The sequence below is a fragment of the Mustela putorius genome, unplaced genomic scaffold, assembly GCF_011764305.1.
Source record: "Mustela putorius furo isolate JIRA1106 unplaced genomic scaffold, ASM1176430v1.1 tig00000854_pilon_pilon_pilon, whole genome shotgun sequence".
Classification (NCBI taxonomy): Eukaryota; Metazoa; Chordata; class Mammalia; order Carnivora; family Mustelidae; genus Mustela; species Mustela putorius.
Genome location: NW_025421496.1, coordinates 4228660 through 4237596, shown reverse-complemented (window position 1 = coordinate 4237596; position 8937 = coordinate 4228660). Strand labels below are relative to the sequence as shown.

Sequence of the window (8937 nt, the reverse complement as noted above, 5' to 3'; positions counted from 1 at the left end):
TATCACACAGGGGGTTAGAGCTTCAACACAAGAATTTCAGGGAAATGTATTTCGCTCTACAGCACTGAACTTCGCAGGCAGAGGTCTTTGCCCTAAACTACCAGAAGTTGTTTTCACTTTGGACTAAACTCAACCGGTGGTGGTAGCCAGGGACTACCACAAACTGATGAGCAGACTTTTTGTCCACAAGTGATAGAATCACTGTAGCAAGGTGTGGGGGGATGAGGTGACATGAAGTGGCCTGTTTTGGGGACAGGGGAAATTCTGTCCAAGCAGCGTGGCTGTTACATAAGATGGGAGAGGAAGAAAGGCATCAACAGTGGGAATTAGATGGAACTCGCCTATTCCCCTATCACTGGCTAGTCAGCTTGTTTTCAGTGATAGATTTCTGTTCAATAACATAACTAAATTGAATTTCAAAACTTCTCATGGATGTGTATTAATATTACGTTTTCAGAATTTGAGTCTGACATGCCCAGCAGTGGTTGTTGCATAATGGTCAAAAGTTGCTGCTGTTGAAGCCAAGGGTCGAAAATCCATATTTCTATAGCAGTGAAGCCCCTGCTTCCATACTAGTCTCCTCTAAAGAAACCCAGCCTCAGCCTGGTTTTTGAGCTGCTTTTCTTAGCCCACATTGCTCCAGAGAATGTGTTAGTAGGTTACTGTCAAAGCCCAAGGTTGTAATCTTTTGTCCTCTCATAGAAGGAAAGGATATCTAAAAATTATTTATGGGTTCTTAGATGATGAATGTGGTCATGGGGATTGGGCTGGTCACCATTGAGACTGATACTTGCTTATGTTGAAGAAACTGGACTTCAGTTCTAAGTTGGTATTTTTGTCATTCCATTTTCAATATTATACATAATTTTCTTAAAAACATAAGCGGAGCCTATGCTATGTAGTCAGGATCGTGTTAGATACGCAGGGGAATAAGCAAGAGATAAGTAAGACACAGTTGTTAAGGACTTTAAGTGGAAGAGCAAGACTAATCCTATAGAGATGATGGGAAACCAACCTATCCCTAAGTGTGGGATAAAAGATTAGAACGATAGATACTTAGAAGAAGAAAGATCCCATGGGATTGAGATTTCATGAGGCCTTCATGGTGGTAGTGCCACTTGAACTGGCCTCTGAAGGCTGTATAGGATCTGAATAGGAGAAGAATAAGGGGGGAGATCATTTGTGGGGGGTTGGGATGGGTTGGGGTATGGGATGGGGTATGGTGTGTGTTGGTATCCCTGAGAAGTCAAACCAGAGAGAAAGTCCTGTGTGGGAAGGGTGGATGGATGGATAGTACTTCATTGCATCTTCTCCCATTCCAAAAATTTTTTGACTTTCAATTGCTTAAAAAAAAAAAAAAAAAAGGCAACAAGTGAGTCATGAAGTTTGGGATCCTTTTAGAGTGTTTATGCTCAATGGACATGATCTTCTATAGCTGTCCCATGGATGACCCACACCGCACCACCCCCACCACCTTTGTTTTTGTTGGATGAGTCCTTGGACATTTTTTATGTGTTTAGAGTGACAGCTTCTTAAGGATTGCAGATGGTACCTCCCTCTCCTAGTGGGGGGCTCTGTTCTCTGCTGAAATTCAGCCCTGAAACCAGGAATGAAATGCAGAAGGATAAGGCAGATAGAGTCTGAAACTGATAATTTCATAAATTCTAAAGCAAACCCACAGTATTGGGTAAAATTAAAATAGGTATTTTCATTGTCTGTACTTAGGAGGAGTTAAGCTTTGGAAATATTGAGACATGGTACATTTATCTTGATTCTTGCAGTTGAATTTCCTCAAAGCATAATAAAATATGTAAGTATATATATATATGTAGATTCTTGTCAACTTTATTAGAAACTGTGAATTTTAATTTACCAAAGAATCATTTCTCATGTTTACTGCTTGAAATTTTGGATTTAGATGCGTGTTCCTTATTAACTTCTGGAGATGCCTATTTATCCTGAAAAATGTCTTAAAGGGGTAATGTAAGTGTTTGCACTTATGGCACTCCTTAATAATTCCGGTTCAGTGTTATGTGGGCTCTTTGATTTACTGTCCAATGGAACACAAAGTCTGATGCTCTAAACAAATGAATGGTTAATAAAATTCTGACATTTTTGTTTGGATTCTGTGAAAGTTGTCTGGATCATCATTGGAAGTAAAATATTTTGTGAGGGCAAAATTGTGGAGTCTCCTACTCAGTTAAAAAAAAAAAAAGATTATTTAAATTTAAAACTTGGGGCACCTGGGTAGCTCAGTCAGTTAAGGATCTGCCTTCGGCTCAGGTCCCGATCCCAGGGTGCTGAGACTGAACCCTGGGTTGGGCTCCCTGTGTAGCGGAGAGTCTGCTTTTCTAACCCCCACCGCCGCGCAGTACGCACACTCTCTTTCTCAAATACATAAATCTTTACAAAAAATATAGCCGAAAATTTCCTATACTCAGGTTGATTGTGACATGTTCCATACACAAATGTCGCTCAGTTAAGACAGCTGCTCACTTAATTGTCCATCAGTGGTTTTTAACTGTTGCCCCTTCTCCTGCTATAAACTGCTGGGCAAGGCTTTGGGGGCTTTTACACAGTTGCCTACTTTTCTAATGGCCAATTGTCTTAACTCAGTATCTTAAGGCTTTCTTGTTCCCTTCTTCCCTCCTTCTTCTGACTCTGCTCTTCATTATTTAGCTCACCTTTGGCTTCTTCATTCCACTTTTGTTTAAATTCCATCCCACAGCAGCAATGTGGTTGTTATGAGCACAAATTTTGAAGTCTCATCCTGGTCACGTGACTCCGTTGCTATATGATCTTGTACGAAGTATCTCTTTGTTTCTTCAGTGAAGTGGAATCATAATGGACTGAATCTTACCAGGTTGTTTGGAGAATAAGTGAGGTAATGCATGTTGAGTGCCCAGCACTGTCTGACTTCTATTAAACACTTGTATGAGTCAAGGTATTATTGTAAAAATCAATACAGGATTTATGTATCTTTATTTGTTATTTATATGTTTAAAGATTTATTAGAGAGAGTGAGTGAGAACGAGAGAGAGAAAGAGAGAGAGAGAGAGACTCTTCAAGCAGATTCCCCACTGAGCAGGGAGCCCGACATGGGGCTTGATCCCAGGACCCTGAGATCATGCTCTGAATTGAAATCAATAGCTGGACACTTAACCAACTAAGGGTGCCTCAGGTTTAAGAATCTTTAAAACACACTTTCTATTCACATAGTATTGTTCATGGGTCTGGGAGACCCTGCCAAGGGTTGGCTCAGTGATAAGGCCCCCTCTGATCTTGCACTGTGCCTGTCACAACATGTATTTGGGGTTTTTTGTTTGTTTTTAAAGATTTTTATTTATTTATTTGACAGACAGAGATCACAAGTAGGCAGAGAGGCAGGCAGAGAGAGAAGGGGAAGCAGGTTCCCCACTGAGCAGAGAGCCCAATGCCGGGCTTGATCCCAGGACCCTGAGATCATGACCAAAGCCGAAGGCAGAGGCTTTAACTCACTGAGCCACCCAGGCACCCCGCAACATGTATTTGTATGGTGAGGTTGCAGGGGCGGTTATTGGAGCATCTCACTGGCCTGTGAAGTGTCTTGTCTCTGAAATGACAGCTTCACCGTCACTTACAATGAATTGGCCAGGATTAGTCACATGACCCAAAGGTAAAAGAAGCAGAACGCTGGTCTTGCTGGGAGTCCAGCACTCAGTGTAGCCACACAGAAAAATCTGCAGCACTCAGTATAGTGATAGATCAGGAAAATGTCCACCAAGAAGTCTGTTGATGCTGGAACCACAGAATTTTGACGCTTTCAGTGCCCTTAAAAGGACCTTAAGTTTTCCATTAGTTGGAGCATTCTCAGATTCTTTATGGCCTGGGCAATCTGAAATACTAGTCCAAGTTTAGAGGAAGGCGGCTGCTTCATGGAAAATGCATGAAGGACAAAAGAAACTATTCCTAGTGGCTTTGAGAGCTTCGGTTCTGGTAATGAGGGTGGGGGTGTGACAATTAATTTCTCTGAATCCCATCTGGTGTGGTTCACAAAGGGCATAGATTTGGCATTTTGATCTTTTCCTTAATGCCCTGTTTCCAAGGGAAGCATTGATGCTGGCTATTGATAGAGCGATCAGGAAGATAGCCCAGCATGTCTTAGGGCCTGGTGGCCGAGAGAGACCCTGCTCCTTTTCAGTTGAATCCATGCTCTGTCACACAGGCACCGGTAATTAAAGCAGGACAAAATAACCAGCGGAAATGGAGTCAGTCTTCGTGTTCCAACAAGCTCAGGAGCAGCTGGTAGCCACGTACACTTCTGGGGGCTCCTGGGAGTAGTTCATGGACTGCATGTCAGTAATAGTCCTCTGCAGGAGGGGCCCCTCTTTGACTTCTGCAGTGACAAGTATTGACAGTCCCTTGAAATGGTGAGGCTTTCTGGTGCCTAGTGGAGAGGTCCCTCTGTTAGCACTCATTCTGTTTGGCAGAGGTGTGTAAAGAGTGATCTCCCTTCTCATCTGAGGGGAGGCGATGTGGAACAGGATTGTAACAGAAACCCAGATACTTGATTTTCATATCGGTGCTTGTAAAAAGTTACTGTGAAAGGCTGGGCATGTCCCTTTATTTTGTTGGACTTATTTCATTAATAAAACAAAACAAAATGCTTCTGTTGGAGGATTTATAGTAAAGGGCAAAAGATGTGAGAAATACGCAGATCCATAAAAAAACAGGAAGGTAACAGAATGGATGTTTGTCCTTTACAAAGGAATAGATTTTATTATACAACTTTTGGGGAAAATAAGAATAAGCACAAGTAAAAGTTTAATGCAAAAATCATGAAAACCAACCATGATGCCACTGTATCAAGAAGACTCCTGTTAACGGATGGGTGTGTATCTTTCCAAGATTTTATAATCTCTTTCCATATAAGTCCTCTTGCTGGACATTCAAGATTTGGGACATCTTTTTGTATTGTTACAGATTTTTAAGTGGATGTGAGGCAATTCACTGAAGGATACTCTAACTTGTAAAACCAGCCCCCTGTGTGGGGTATTTCAGTAGCAGTCAGTTTTGCCCTGCATTGGTGGCTATCTAGAACTATTTGTCCATTGTTCATCAGTGACGTGGTTTGGGTGGGATTTTTCTTCCCTTTCCCTCTCTTCTCTCAAATTAGTCCTGTTTGCCTTAAACTACACTATGCGACCCCATGCCCTTGGCCACAATGATTTGTTCAGGAGTGAGCAAGGAACCGAAGTTAATTCAGTTAGAATGAACCTCCGTACTGGTGTTCTGTGGCTGCGAAAAGAGAAAAATCCCCCTGCTTTTAGAACAGTTACAGCCATTTTTCTTCCTTCCTTCCTTCCTTTTTTAAAGTCCTGCTGAAGCTTTATTAAGCTATATTAAGAACAAAGTCATCCCATAGAGAAAGGTGGAGGAGCCAGGAAGAGTGGTGGAAAATGAAGCTGGGTGCACACGGAACTATGGTGGAGACGCCCAAGTACTTCTGGGTGTAACTGTTTGGGAATGAGGAGATTCCCTCATTACTGAACAGTTTGGGTGGAGGTTTCTGGTGCTTAGAACCAAAAACCTGCTAGGTTACACACAACTTTTAAATAGCACTAGAACAATGTACCAGGTTAAATTATCCTGCACATGTACGACTTTTTCTTTTGCATATATTTTAGTAGAATTATGGAATTAGGGTGTGTGTGCTTGCATAGATCTCCTTGAATTTCTCCTTAGGCTTTTTGTGTCCCCCCTGGCTTTGATGTGCTTTCACTGCCAACAGAAGGGACCTGAAGCTACTTCTAGGACAAGGTGCTCTTGGACAGCTAGAATTTGCCCAAAGAGCTGGAGAGACTGTGGTGCCTGGACACCACTCTGGGGCAGCCCAGAAGCAGTGACTGGTGGGAGAGGGAGTAGGAAAGAAAGCCCAGCTCCTCTGCCCTGGCTCCGAGGCACACATTGCATGTCCTTGTCCCCCAAGGGACCTGGATAATGCTACCCTCTGTTGAACCTGCTAAGCACACATCTTTCTGTGGCCTCCTCGTTCTGTCCTGCTTCTGCACTCCCTTGCCAGTCTCTCCTGGGAGCATGTGGGTGATAAACCAGATGGGCCTGAATACTCATCTCAGGGTCTGGTTCTGGGGGACACAATCTAAGCCATTTTGTGAACAATATTCAAGCTTTGAGTGAATTAGCTTTTAGTTAAGAGGATGAAGGGACATTGCAATTGCTGGGCCGCTCAGATGACGTGATGGTCCAGGCCAGGACATCAGATCTCTGGTAACTTAGTCATCCACTGAAAGAGGAAGGGGCTTCCAGGTGTCTGAAGGATGCTGAATATCCTTCTGTGCAATTTTGATACTGGCTTTGGTCGCTGAATAATGTGGCAGCACTTGATTCTTTTGGGAAACTGAGTATTATCCTGTCTCACAGAGCTCAATATTATGGTCTTTTTTCACTGAAGTCTCAAGCCCCTTCATTTAATTTCATCCCACTTTCCATAGTTACAGTCTCTAGCACAACCCTAAAACTCCTTATATTTGGTACTCACAATTTGTATATAATAAAAGAAGGGTTGTTTTTGTGTTAGAAAACTCAGGAGTCTCCAGGGGGGCGTGTCAAGGGAGGGTAAAGACATATGAAGTCCTGCAGGGGCCTTCTATCTTCTGTGAAGCATCTCCCCAGCCCCCTGGCCCCCACCAATTCTTTTGGGTTGGTAACGTTAGTATTGTTTTGTATTGCCTCTCTACCCTTCATAAATATTTTCCACTTATATTTCCAAAGCCTTGCTTTTCCATGGTCACTACTTGAGTCGAAGCTCATACCATTTATTAAGGCCTGAGTCGTATCCCCGCCCCAGTCCTTCTGTTGAAGCCCTCAAAGTGACTGTATTTAGAGAAAGGGCCTTTAAAAGAAGTGACGAAAGTAAAGTCAAGGTGGGGCCTGTGTCCGAAAGAACTGGTGTTCTTAGAAGAAGACGAAGAGACACCAGGAACCTCTCTCTCTTTCCCTGCACATCTGGAGGAAAAACCATGTGAGGACCCAATGAGATGGGGGCTGTTTGAAAGACAGGAAAAGACCCCTCAAAGGAAACCAACCTTTCTGGCACCTTGATTTCAGATTTCAAGCCTCTAGAACTTGGAGAGAGTAAATTTCAGTTGCGTAGATTTTCTCCCCAGTAGTACAAAATCTATAATAGCAGCCTTGGATCCTGGTCTCCAGTCCATCCTGGTTCTATTTCTTACAGCCTCATGTACCCCTTATACTGAAATCTTTGCCTAGCGCATCAGTGCTGCATAGTAAAGTTTCAGTCCTCTTGCTGGACATTCAAGATCTCAGTCAACCATCCCCGAATCTCTTTTCCGGCATCTTTTCTGTCTGCTTCCCAGTCTAAACTCCATGTTCCTGTCCCTTCCCAGTCCCCCAAATATGCCCACTCCTTCCATGGCCCTGTTGGAGTTTCCTCCAGTTTCCACGCTGACCGTCCTTCTCCATCTGTCCTTTTAGCACATCTGGAGGTTTACTTCTTCGTCCTGCCTTCCCACTGTCTCCACGCTGCCCTGGCGGCTCCTGTGGGTTCTACTTGGAGCAACACTGAACGCTTGCGTTATCAGTGTTTCATGTTCTCTGTCTGGATAGACACCTAGACTACTGCCTTCAGCTCTATCCCCCGTGCTCAACACCCATGTTGTAGATAGAATCAACACTCGTGAGTGGATGGGTCATTGCCAACAAACAGCAGTTGTGTGACTTCCACAGATGGGTTGGGCCTTGGGTCGAGCTGTGTGTGGACTAGAAGAGTAAAAGGCCCAAGGCAAACTGAATGGAAACCGAAGCTGAGGTGTCTTGGGCATGTGTCACTTGGAGACTGGATTCCGCCCATCTAATGACATGTCTAATGGCTGGTGGGAGACATGGCTCATGTATTGGTACGAGTACCACCCCTCCTATTCCACCTGTATGTCCTGGTTTCCTTCTGCTGTAGCCACTGTAAGGTAGAGTCAGAACTTGGCAGACATTGAACAACTAGAGCCAATGATCGAGGCCACTGGGCCCCGGATCTCCAGTGGATAACAGTCTTCCCCACAGGCCTACTATCAGACTATATATACCTGCAGGGTCCACCCTGAGGCAGACAAAAAGTGACTTTACCTCTGTGTGTCTATAAGTCTGTGTTCTTTGTGGAGAGGCCCCTTCATTTAGAGGAAAAGACCCGCTCCAAATTCCCCCTCCTGAACTGGAAAGTCTGTCCTTCATGAGGTTATATATTAACACTGAAATGCCAGGAGCACGCCAACTTTTGTAAAAGCATGTTGCTTGCCAAACACTGTGAGAGGTAGAAAGCAAATCAAGTGTGGGGTTTCCCAAATTACAGTCACTTAGCATAGGGAATGAAAATAAAAAAATTCATTTTTAGGGATTTTCTGGTAAGGACCGGAAAACCTGCTGGACAAATTTTCAGAGCTGTAACGCTTGTGAACATGCACAAAAAAATTTTTTTTGTTTTGTTTTTTTAAACCAGAAGTGGTGCTTTGATGTACTGCTAAGGTCCTTTTCGGTGATGCCCGTGGGAATTCAGTATATGAGAAATCCACACCAGATGGAATGAGAAGCCATTTCATCTGTCATCAATCCTTCTGGACGATTCGAGTGGAAGGGACCGTTCCTAAAGGGTTGAAATCTCGGCAGCAGGTGTTGAGTGTTGCTTGTGCGTGGGTGGGTCATCATGGGGACCCCTGCTCGAGCCATTCTGTAGCACTGACACCCAAGAAACCAGGGGGCTGGAAGACTATTCAGGTGTGTGTGTTCGTGTTCAGTAGAGGAAGACCTAATATAAAAGCATTCATCTTTGTTGTCCCTCCTGGTTTAATTTGCAGAGTGGCACACGTGCCATGTTTGAGGGAACCTCTGTGGCCGCTCACTCCCCTTCTGCAGCCTTCTGGAGCTGGC

At 43.9% G+C, this 8937-nt stretch overlaps 1 non-coding gene across 1 annotated transcript; it reads right to left on the bottom strand.

Annotated features, from left to right (window-relative positions):
- Positions 1-8402: 8402 nt before the first annotated feature.
- On the bottom strand, positions 8403-8462 carry LOC123393446. Its single transcript, XR_006608227.1, has one exon. It is a non-coding gene; the product is annotated as a U7 small nuclear RNA (small nuclear RNA).
- Between the last annotated feature and the right edge of the window lie 475 nt (positions 8463-8937).